The sequence below is a fragment of the Tyto alba genome, unplaced genomic scaffold (genome assembly GCF_018691265.1).
Source record: "Tyto alba isolate M040663 unplaced genomic scaffold, T.alba_DEE_v4.0 Super-Scaffold_20, whole genome shotgun sequence".
Classification (NCBI taxonomy): Eukaryota; Metazoa; Chordata; class Aves; order Strigiformes; family Tytonidae; genus Tyto; species Tyto alba.
The window spans coordinates 6,191,511-6,204,228 of record NW_024881283.1 but is presented as its reverse complement, the minus strand read 5'-3'; positions in this window follow the sequence as shown (position 1 = coordinate 6,204,228).

Below are 12,718 nucleotides of genomic sequence, written 5' to 3'. Positions count from 1 at the left end.
ACCAAAACCTGACCATTTCTGTGAATGAGACCATCACAGTTACAATTACTAAGTAGATGATCTCAGGGGAATTTTCTAAGACTCTAAACCTGATATTTAAAAAGATATAAACCAGTTCTAATGAATGAGGAAGAAGAGGGAAGATAAGATGATATTCACACCTCTTCCAGGATAGGATATCTGTGTTTTTGCATACTGTGGAGTATATTAAATCTGTAAGACTGATCTGAAGGTATCTGAATGTAGCAAATGCTATAAATGCCTGAAATTCTCTGGATTTGGTGGAGCAGTACCCATTTTGGGGAGCAGGGAGGGAATGTTCTGCTCCAAACAGGCCAACTGAACTAATGATTTTAGTGAGCAGGGAGCCTGTACCCACCTGTATCGTTTCTTGGTTGCCAACAATGCAGTTTACCAACAGCTTCTTTCTTAGAGACAGTTGATTGCTGAAAATTTCAGATATATCAGTCAAACATTTAGTTTGTTCCTCTGGTTCCAACAAACATGGATCGGGGAATTAGGCTGGGAATCTTGACAAGTTTTCTCCTAAGTTGAAAGAGGATAAAGCCTTGCTGTCTGAACTCTTTGGCTTGGGGCAGCATGGTTCCAGAAGTAAACTGTAATTTGCTTATTTCTGTTAGCAAGGTTTTCGGCAGGTTTTGCACTCTGATACAAAAGAAATGAGAAAATTTTTCCTGAGCTTGCTCGTGTTTTAGTGATGGCTGACAAACTTAAAGGAAGGTAGAGGTTCCATCTTTTTCAGCCTAAAAGCTCAGTAGGTGAGGGTTTTCATAAGCTTGAGTTTTGCAGCAAAGCTTTTGTGTGTGTTTTTGATTTTTAAATTGCAAACCATCCAGTTTCTCCCATTTTAGTGTTCTTTGTATTGAAGATAAATTGGGATAATTTGAAATCCTCTGAAGTGGTGTTCCAGGTATTCTTTGGCTTTGATGAAAGAGAGTTAGTGTCCATATCAAAAGCATCCAGGAAAAAATGATTAATTTCCTTCTTTTGTGTGGCAGAGAGGCTGACGGTGCCACCACTGCTGCAGCCGGCATGTGGTGAACAACTTTGATCTCCTGGCTTGCCTTCGATCCACTTGCAAGCCCTAAAGCTCTTTTGTTCTCCACTGAGTGGTATTGCTTCCAGAGCTTATGCCTGTTAGCTCAGCACAAGGCTCTAGACCTAAGGAAATACAACCGAAAGGCCCGTAAAGGTATCTAGTTTTAAAGTTTCCACTACCCGTGGTGAAGCCCTGTTGCCTCCTGCTGTTGTACTGGAAAATTAACTGCGGACAACCCCATCTTACGGGGTGAAGGAGAATATGAGGGTCATGTTACTCTGCAGGGTGCTGCTGACGGCGGAATCACAGTCCTTTTTATAAAGAACTGCAAATCTTAGTTGATCATTTCCGCCACTTTGAGGATCACAGGTATTACTGAAAGATGCATCTGAGAAGTTTGACCAGTGAGTTGATCTTTGATTTTTTCGGCAGATACAGTTCCACAGGGTGAGCAGAGATGAAAGGCGGGTGCGTTCAGTCATTTTAACCACCCCATTGTTCTCCTATATATAGTGAGTTACTGGTTCTTGGACAAGGTGGGAAGAGTCTGTGGGATTTAGTTCCTTAACAAAAGCATCCTTTCTCCACAATGTTAGTTACTCATTTGTGCCAAATGGGGAATGAGAAACAGAATTTGCTTCTCCTTTTAACAGATCAATCTTTACATTCATAAACTCTGTGATAAAACTATTTTCATTTACTTTCTACTCATTTGAGAATCTTCCAGCCTTCACAGAATCTGAATTTCTAGGCTAAGAAAACAAATAAATAAAAAAGCAAAGCTAGAAATAATATCCTGCTACTTTTAAAAAAGGGCAAATGTCATTCTTTTGTGCATGTCTCTTCTTTTCAACCCAGCAGTGATTACTGTACATGCTAGGAGAAGTACCTGTTAACATTAAAACTTCTTCACAAATCTTTTGTTCTGACATACTTAGAGTAGGCACGGTTTAAAAAAATGTAAATATTATCCTGATTTGGCTTATTCCCATACAGGAGTAGGTAACATAAGGTACCATTATGACAATCTGACTGTGTCTAAGTAAGGCAGTATTATCTTTACCACCGTAGACTGGCATAATTAAAGTAGTGTTGAAAAGCCATAGGTTAATGTTATTGCTTTGGACATATACCAAGGAATGTTACAATTTTTTAAAAAGCATTGCTTCTCAGAAATAAGGATTTGATTCAAAGTTCTTAATTTTGGAAAGCATTTTGAGGTTTGCTAAAGGTGCCATATTTAGTCATAAAAATAACAAAATGAAAAATACAGAAGTGTATTTATAGTAAGAATAATGAAGATTTATAGGGTAACGATAGTTGCAGCGCTCCTAGCCTAGGAACTCTATATTGAACAGAGTGATTGAATGTTTGGCTTTTAAAAAGAGAGAGAAAAAAACAAAAAGCAGATGAATAATGAAAAACAAAACCCTTCTCTGGTGAGAAGCCAAACCTGTGTTTTGAAAATTAAATGTTTTTTTGGGTTAAGCAGTGAAAAAATGGACTTGATCTTTGCAACATCTTGGATTTATTATTGGAACCAGTTGGCTGTGCCATAGAGGAGAGGAATTTTCTGGTAATTAGAGCAAGAAACTGGGAGTCAGAAGTGGTAGGGGCTGTTTCTGGCTCAGGCACTAGCACGCTATGTAGCCTTGGGAAACACGCTGCCTCACTTGTACCTTGGCTTTCCCATCTATAAAATGGGGCTAAGGAAATAATTCAACCTCAGAAATTGCATGCGCTAATTAAAGAACATTTCCACAGCACCTTGAGGTCTTTACTGCTAGAGGATGGATTTTCACAAGTATGTGCTTCAAATGCTTTTGAAATATGCTGCTGTAAACATTTACAAACGTGACTGCCCATACTCCTTAAATCCACACGTGGGCATCTAATTGAAAAGGGTCTGATTTCCAGAAGTTTGCTGATAAAGAAGAACACGATGGGGAGTGTTTTCTCCCTGGGCTATGAAAACAGAGGGATCCCAGGACTCCCTCCCGCAGGGATCCTGGCCCGTTTCACAGGTCGCCCCTGCTCCCCAGCAGTAACGCGTAATCCCCGCAGGCTCCCGTGCTCCGAATGCTGCAGCTCCTTCGCAGCACTCCGAGAGGCAGCCGCAAAGAGCCAGGTGGGGAATGATCAGCTCAGTTAGTCCGTGCAATCGGTGGTCTCTGGGGGTTGTAGAAATGCTGCTCGCCCTGCTGGATACAGCTTCCTTCGGAAAGCCGCAGGCAGAATTAATTTGAGTAATAGCTGCACATCCTTACCGGAGTTACCACCAGTATCCCCGAGGCCCCGTATCTGATTTGGCTTGTGTCTCCCAGCGGTTCAGTTTCTAAATCACCATCTGTCAGCGTCAGAGCTACTCGGCTGCCCCTTCCTTCGGACGGTGCCGGGGTTGGTGAGCAAAAGGAATGCCGTTTGCCTTGGACGCCATCCCTCCCCGAAGCAGAGGAAACGCGCGCTGACAAGACAGGAAATTCTCGTGAACCACAAGGACCTGGAGCTTGCCTCTTGCCTTCCTGTGGGCCTTACCCAAGTTTCAGCCTGGGTGTTTAAAGATTATTAATAGCAATAGTTACATTAACAGGTTTATGTTTTTCTTCTGTCAGCGAAGTTATTTCTTCAATCGAGACTTTCTGGTTGTTTTTATTCAAAGTAGTCAGAGAATGTGGCGGTGTTGCAGTACAATGATCCCTTCAAGCTAATGGCCAGCCAAGCAGGGATTTCGCTTTATGGAAGGCTCTCAGTCAGAAGTGGACAGGCTCTCAAGTCTCCAGTGCAAAACAAATAGCTCCAAACTGGGGCAGGCTTAGCACAGTGAAGGATTTTGTTTCACAAGTATTTCTTTTCAGCAGCAGCGCGTTTCCAGAATGCAATCACTTTCTGCTTGCGATGGCTGATCGTTCCTGCGGCTGCACTGTTCCCCCCTTTTATCCTGTTGTACCTTTTGCGTGGCTGTGTGATGGCCCAGCTAGGGAATTATCTCAATTCAGAAAGAAAAAAAGAAGGAAAACTCCCCCCTTTTTTGTTTTCGTTTCTGTTAGGCCATTTTTATTTCAGGTCAGTTCCCCAATCCGTATCTCAGTTGCAGAAACGAGTCATAGAGACAGGGAGAGGGTGGCAAGGGGTGGAAATATGGGAGCTGCTTAAGCCAGTGCTTCTACTGAAACGAAGGCTTGTGCAACTGGAGGGTAAGCCCAGACCAAGAGAAGCTCTCTTTTGCCCTGCTCTGAGTCATGAGGACCTCAAAGTGAGTCTTGGCTGCAGGGCTGAGCAAGACATATGTGTGTGGTTGGGGTGTTTGTGTCCAAGGAGACAGTTTGTGTTTTCAGTGTTTGGTCACTGGGTAGAAAGCTCTACTGTTCACTGGGCATAAAAGCTCTGCCATGGTCAACAAGCTCACAGACTGGCTGCAGGTTTGCAGGAAAAAAAAGGTCATATGGAGATAGGAAAGTGCTGGGTTCACTACATCTCAGAAGGAGTGTGACTTTTTAAAGTAAGCCCTTCATGTTCAAAAATCAGTGCGTTACTTTTCATTCTTTAAAGTGCACCTCTTTGTGTAACATGACAATGTGTACTAATGTAGGCAAGGAACTGGTCGTCCTTGTAGACAGAATATTGGGTGTATCTGACTAATGGTCCAACAGGTGACAACGTTTTGGTTGTTACTGGGGAACTCAAAAAGGTATTCTCATAAAATCTCTGGGGGTACAAGCATTCAGATACAAGGAAGACTCCTAGTTTTCAAATGTGCTAAGCACTTCCTGCAATCTAATGATTTCATCTGCTTTCTGCTGGAGTTGCTGGTGCTTGGTGCCTGCCAGGAGAGGTCTGTAGCTGGCATACAGGCAAGCTGTTCTGCTGTCTTTGGAGAAAGGTGTATTTTGTCTAGGGAAGCAAGGGAAGGAGTGTTTGGAAACACTATCACAGCTGAGTGGTGTGCAGGCTGTCCTCCACAATGTCTGCGCTGATGTGCACAAGGAGTTAAACAGGGCTTATGGGCTGAGTAGATGGCAGGCTGGTTTTCTCTCGAAAATACTTTTTTACAGGAACAAGGACAGAGAAGAGTACAAGTTCAATTTTGTTTACTCCAAAGTTATTCTGGAGTGTAATATGCATTGTAAACAACTTTCTTCATAGAAAAGTATGTGCACGAAGCCTGTTCTGATTTATTTTCTCAGTTCAGATTTAGCCCAAAGTGGTACGAGTTCCTAATTTTCCCTAAATGTTAATGCTTTTAAAAATAAGGCCAACATGTAATTTTACTTACCATAGGCTTTGTGTTTGTCACGCAGAAAAACAGCCGCAGCAGAACATCAGCTCTGAATGGCCACCCTGAACACAAGCTAGCGCTGCTTCCCGTGCAGAGTCAGAGGACCCACAACCCCCAACAACGTGAACAAACCTGAGGTTGCTCGCTGGTTCTGGACTCACCGATTCCCTTTTTTGGGTGCCTGGGCTGTGAGCTTGCTTTACTCTCTGTTGTGTGGGGTGGCATATTGCTGCCGAGGAGGGGGAGATCAGAGACATTCTTTTCTTATGATCAGGCTGAATCTCTCTTTTTGTTGATTTCATAATGCCTGGGAGAGCAACTGCAGCTCCCTCCTGGGACCAAACTCAACCCATAACAAGGCTTCCTTTCTCCTGACGTCTCTGCTGACCTTCATTTCACTCTTAACTGCTGTGTCAACTTGACAACCCTGGAGCGTGCCCTGACCTTGCAGCATCGCTGCAGAAGTCGCTAAGAGTGACTGAGAAGTCTGTTGGTAATGAACTGGCAGCACCAAAGCCTGCAGCATGTGAGTGTTCCTTAGAGGTCAGATTTTGTATCCATCTGTTGGTTGCTTAGCCCCAGTTAACTGCTGATATCAGCTAAGGCCCCACCCAATGTGATAAGGCTGCAAAATACTGCTGGAACATATCTAAATGCAGGCAGCCTTCTTGTACTGAGTGCTGGGCAAAGCACTGCTCCCTAATTATGCATAAATATGACATGTGTTTGTTCAATGAGTTGGAGATGTTTGGAATTCATCTTCAGCACCTCAAGACATCCCCAGATCTCCAAAACAGGCTGTTCTAGGAGCAAATGAACTAAACCTCTGAATTAGAAGAGTCTGGTTGTGAGTGTGAATGGACCCACTTTAAATTGGCAAACAGATGAGAGGGAAATAGGGCTTCTGAGTTTTCTGAAGACCCAGGAGCTGATCCTCTGAGTTTTCTTTAGTTGTCAGAGGAAACAAAATCTCACAGAGCTATGTTTTCTCCTTTGCCCTTTAACTAACTTGTTCTCTGGTAATTGTAGCAGTGAAGTGAAGAGCTAAGTGGACCAGAGAGAGCTTTGGAGTAAAAACATACAGGAGAAAGACAGGCAGGGTGATGGCTGCTTCTCCTGTACCAGTCATCTCCTTTAGCCAGAGTTGGTCTTGTGGCTCTCACTGATTTCTGCCCGAGCCTTGTCCTACACTACTATATGTGAAAGGAGAACCAGATCCTGTAATGGACTGATAAACAGGGCTGGCAGTCCAGCACACTTAGAAGCGTCCTGTCTGTAAGTGCCTTTAAGCGGTAACAGTGTCCGCACCGTTCAGTGCAGATCAGATCCTGTGCGATGCCTGTGTTGAACATCCAGCTCTTGAGCAGATCCTAGTCCTGGGGCTTTTCCAACATCCTGCAATATCTTTGAGTGTGGGTCTTTGCCCTTTTTGGCCCATGTGGAAGCTCAAGAGCTCATTCAACTGCGAGCACAACTGTGGCTCTATTTAAAACCAGTTTTGGGGACTTTTGGGACACAACTGGACAGCAGGAGCTCAGTCTTTCCTGTTTTGTTGGCTGTATGGAAAGGAAACCTTTATCTGTGCACCACAGCAGCCCTTGCATGGCTGGCTAGATCCATCTGTGGAAGGGAAAACTGCATTGAGGGTGGGTGGTTACTGTCTGAATCAGGATGCTGGGTTTATCAGGCCAATGCTCTGACTCAGGACAGCAATCCCAGTGTTCCCCAGCCCGACTGGTCGGTGAAATCTTTTGTGTGATCTCAGCATTGATTTTAGCAGCTGGCTCCAGGGAGAAGGGAGGAACGACCTCCTGCAGAGCCGGGCCTTACAAAGCAGCCTGTGTGGGATGGAAGGTCCCCTGCTCTCTGGCTCGAAAGAGCATGTGGGGGTGTGTATGTGTGTGCAGTGGGGGAGCACTTCTGGCAAGCAACGAACTTGTCCAAATAAACAAAAGGCTAAAAGCAGCCCGTCCTCAGCCCCTTGAGAAACCCTGCAGCAGATGTTGCCAGTGACTGTAGGTCCTTGTTGGGAATCCCATGGATAATCATCGACAGGAGGGAAACACATGGCAGCATACAGCAGCTCAGAGAGGGCCCTCTTTGTTCACTGAAATCACTGGAATATATGTCTTGTCAGTGCTGATGAAAAAGCACTGGCTGGTTCAAGCTCAGAGCGGGGAGTGAGCAGAGCTGCCTTTTGCTCTTGGCTCGGCTATAGGCTTGCTGTGTGGCCTCACTAAGTTGCCTCTCTCCTCTGTACTACAGTTCCTCCTGTTGAGCACTGAGGTCAGGGATGGAAAGCCACTTCCCTGGGGATGTGTGGCCAGTCTTTTAAGCTTTGCAAGGTGCTTTGTGGCTGGAAGGCACTATGTTCAGAATGGGTGAATGTTCAACATTAGTATAATTATTTGCACATGATTCATAAGATGAGGAGGGGCTGAGAAGTTCAGGTGGAAGGCCAGCTTCTTACAAGACAGATTTTTCTTTTTTTGCCACCAATGAAAATGAGAAATGAAGAGAAAAAGGGCCTGGCTGGGTAAGATCAGAGATGACACTGGAGCAGGCTTGGCCTCTCTCACATAAAACACTTTCCTCTCTTTTTGCTGCACTGTGAGTTCAACTTTTTGGCTCTGTTACTCAGTGATTCATATTTCAGGCACAGTGATGGCTGCGTGAGATGGCTTGGGCTAGAGGACGGAAGAACTGAGTGTGGTTCCAGTGAGCGTGTGACAGGAGTCAGGGGCCTCAGGATTAAAGTTGGAAAACGAGGAGTCAGGTCAGGCCACCGTGCTTTGGCAGTGCTGTGTAAGGTGCCCCCTTTGTGCTTTGATCTGCACACTGTTGTTCAGTCTCATGGCATGCAAGTGGGAAAGAAATACATGTTCCCTCGGACTGATGGACTTCCTTCTTTTTGCAGAAGTTAAATTGAGGCAGGACGTGGGAATAACTGAGGGAGACTTGGACCTAAGGGCATGCTGTTGTTATCTCCCACTGTAAATATGGAAACCATGTTCAGATTTCTCCATATGCAAAGCAGCCAACTAATTGTCCTATGGTAAAAATGAAAATGCTAAGCAAAACCTAAATCTATGAAAACTTGGGATGTGGTTCTCAGCGGGACTACGCAAAGTATTGATATAATTCCTGCTACAGCTGAACACTACATACCAGTCCGGGAAGTGACAAGATTTTCTAGCCATGCTCTGAAATAATATTTTATGGGTTAGGGGCATCCCATGGACACAGCAAAGCATTTTGCATGCAGCTGTGAATTAGTGTGTCCATGGAAATTTCCTACGAAGGGGGCATCTACAAGGAGGAATGCATCTTGGACAGGTGCTGGTGTAAAAATATGCAGATCCACATATGGACTTCAGAAACACAACAAACTGGCACCAGCACTTTCTCAAAACCAACTTCTCTTCTGCTTCATTTTTTATTCCTTTTCCAGCATTCTTCATTGGAATTTATAATCTGTCTACATTATAATTTATCTAGTCTCAGACTCACTGCAATTTACATCCCTCCTAATGAAGTAGTAGCAGATTGTTCCCATCTGATCCCACTCCTGCTAATCCTGAGAAGTTGCATTTGAGTTAAAAAGTCACATACGTAGTTAGTATGTCAAAAAGTACCAAAAGGAGAGCGTGCGAGGCCAAGGTGAAGTGCCTGGACCGTTTTGTGTGGTTGGAAATCAAGCTAGGAATATTCAGTGGGAATTATTTCATGAAAATGACTGTACCCATTTCACTGTAGCATAGCTATGTTGTCTTCTGAGTCTTCTCATTTGTATCAGCATATGAGAGAGGACATTTGAAGTCTTTGTTCAGTGTGGCAGTGTGTCCCTAATGCTCTAGAATAAAGAAAGGAGTTGGATATAAAAGACTTGAGATTCAGTTTTTGAAAGAGTGGTTTTAAAATGAGGGTGATTCTTCACAAGATGGTTATCTAGCATTAAAAAAATCTTATATCACAATTTTGGAAAATCCTAGATCACCAGGTGCTAGTGAAAATGTAGGGATGTGGGTCAAATCTTGTCTGCACTGTTTCTGCTGAATAGTTGTTTATCTCTCCTTTCTGAAAAGGAGGATATTTACTTGCCTTTGAGATTCTTGGATGTGGCCATTTCATGTTTCTGGGAAAATCTTTATCTGGATAGTGCTGATCACAGAAATCCATCATTCAGAGATGTGATGCCTAGTGCAGCAAGAACTAGGCACCTTGAGGAGTGGAATGTCAAATAGCTGCTGCTTTTCTGCGGGGAAAGAAGAATATGTGTTCTCAGGCACTGTTCTCAGCTTCTTAAGAAACCCTGTGATATTGTAAAACTTGCCAGAAGATCTCCAAATAGATACATATCAGTTTATTTTAAATTAGTTCTCCTTTGGGCCATAAGGTTTTAAATACCTGAATCCTCAAGAAGGCAAGGAAACTATAGGAAAGTGACTGATTCTGCAGAAAATCCTTTTCTTCTCTGTCTTGTCACATAAGTTTTTATTTATGAGATCTGAATGACTTTAGTGGTGCAAATAGGCTCCTGCAAGCACTTAAACACTTTAGAAAGCCTCACCTGTGACTTCTTGTAAACTCTTTTCATAAAAGAGTGCATTAGCAAACAGTCTGTTCTAACTCTCCCACTGCACAAATTTTCTTCTCATAAAAAAGGAATGGGAACTGATTCTTTTCTTAACTTCTTTTGGCCAGGTAACATTGCATATCTATCAATTCAAGCAAGTTATTCTTTCTTTATCCTAACTAAAACCAGGATTGGCCTACAAAATCTAGGAAACACTTTTTCTACTAGATTCCCTGCTGTCTCGATAAGCCCAGTGACCAGTTAGAAACTTCTGTGGTGGGGTATTTGGGAGGAGAGATATCACCCCAGTACAAACCGTGTTTTGAAATATCTTGGCTCTCGTTTGCCTAGGAAGGTTATAAATACTGTTCCCAGGACAAACATTCTCCATGTCTGAGAGCTAATGAGCCAAACAGCTGCTCTGAGGCTATCCACCTCTGACACCAGTAAACTCTAAGCCATGTGAAAAAGATTTTAACATGCCCAGACACTCCGATATAAGAGCTTGTACGTGTGTCTAAAATGCAGTTTTCTTGCCACATCCATTTTGTACCTTCAAAGGAAAAAGTCCTTTACTGACCATCTTTGACACCTGTAACTGTCTGAACAAGACCAGCACAGACTGTAATCTCTTTGACACTGGTGCAAATCCAGCTGTTTTCAATAAAATGCACTATGTTTACAGAAGGAAGAGAGTATAAAGTGTCACAAACATCTCTCTTAGGAAAGTATGCATTTTTTGTAAGGATCCATCTGAAATGTGCCACATGCAGACAGTATTCACTGATATCCTCTGGCTGTCTGAGCAGCTTCAAGTCCAAAGCACCAGTAAATCCACTTTAACTGGCTGACTAAACTGGGCTTATGGCTGCTTTGCGCTACCAGAACAATGAAAGGTGTCCTGGCTCATGCTGACACATCTGATCTAAAGTATAAAAGAATTTGTAAACAGGATCTGGGAACCATTTGAAGAATCAAATAACTTTGTCTGTAAATTTGTATCAACACAACACAAATGTCCGCGATTTACTTCAGAAGTGACATAAACAGGAGACTTCACAGTATGTCAAACATAAATTAGTCAGAAAAAGTATGCAAGTGATCTTGCAGTGTATCTTGCAATTGTGAGAAGCTGGATGAGTTTGCAAAGATGAACATTTTGCATGGAATTCTCTGCTTCTCAGCCATCCTTTGGGAGCATCACAAGGCCTTTCTTGCAAGACTTTCCCACCCAGTGCTCCTCAGACCCCAAACTCTAACCAGGGTTGCAACTGGCTCACTGAAACCAAACTAAAATGCAGTTGCAACTAATTGTATACAACCATGAGAGTAAAGGCTGTGTTATCAGGTGGATCTCAGAACTACACCTGATTCTGGTTTCTGCAGAAGCTGCGTAAATTTAGAAAAGCTCCTTTGACTCTGCCTGGACTCCTGGTACCACTGAGAGCAGAAGCAGTTGTATTAAAGGGCACTGATTCCTGATCTGGGGCTGTGGGAACCATTCTTTTCGCCTGACGCCTGACTCGTGTTGACTTAAACCCAAATGACTTTTAGTTCAGGCAATGTCAAGGCAAAGTTGTGAACAGGACCTTTCCATTCATGTTCCCAGTAAGCATGTATCTTCTTAAAAGGAAAAAAAAATAAACTAGGTCAGTTGAGTACAGTAAATAGTTTTGTCTCTCTTGTTTTGGGCTTTAAAAAATGTCCCAGTTGCTTAAGTGAAAATTGCTGTGACTTAGAGAAATGTGTCCCAAGGCCCTTCTTTTGTTTGTCTGCCTGTCATTAATCATTGTAAAAGTCTCCCTCTAAGAAAAGCAATTGGTCAGTTTGCTTTTAGTAGCTCAGGGTTGGATGCTGATCTTAGTTCCTCTACTTACATCTGGCATTAGTCTGCTGAAGTAAGTGGAGTGACTCAGGATTTATAGCTGTGTAAATGAGACCAGAGGCGATCATCTGAAGCCTACTTGGTTCTTCAGCATCTGGAGAACATCATATGTTTATTAAAAAAAGCCCAACCAAACATCCAGTGATAACTGATCTTTGACATCCCAGTCATGACATTCTTTCTAACAGGGAGACAGGGCAAGGGTGGGAAGAGAACAAAAGCAGCGGGGGGTAAAGAAATTAAGAAATCTGGCCTTCATATGCTCATAGAAATGGGCAGGATACACTATTCATGCTGGGTTTTCCCTGCTCCCGGCCCCTTGGATTCAGTGGAATTACTCCTGATTTACACTCATTTGAGTAGAACAGGATCACTCCCTTTTTCTTCAGCAAAACAAACATTTGTTACTTGGAAAGAAAAACAGAGGAATCTTAAAATGTGACCCACAGCTGAGCGGAAATTCTCAGTAAGGCAAGAATTTGGGTTTCTTTAATTTGTAAACAAAGAAGGAGCCCTTGGAGGGAGTGTGTTGATTAATGCCACGGGGGATTGCAGAGGGCCAGTTCCCGTGGCTGCATAACCGGGGATTCATCCTGCCATGGTCACAGCAGTTCCAGGTATATGCAAGGGGAACGTGGAGGAGCAGGATGCTCTAACAGAGGAGGGGGTTGAGCTTTGGGGGATGCTGACAGCAGCTTCTCTACTGGCTCTGAGCCCTCAGGCAGGCCAAAACCTTGACCAGAACAACCCCAACTGCCAGAAGAAACTGAGATCCGGTGCTGAACTGAAGGTAGTTAGGGGTCTACAGATGCAGACAAATGCTCGGAATTATTTCCAAAAGCACCCGAGTAGTCTGAGTGCCAAAAACCCAAAGGGGACTGAGGTCAGATGCTCAACTGGTGTAAACTGGTGTGGGTCTAC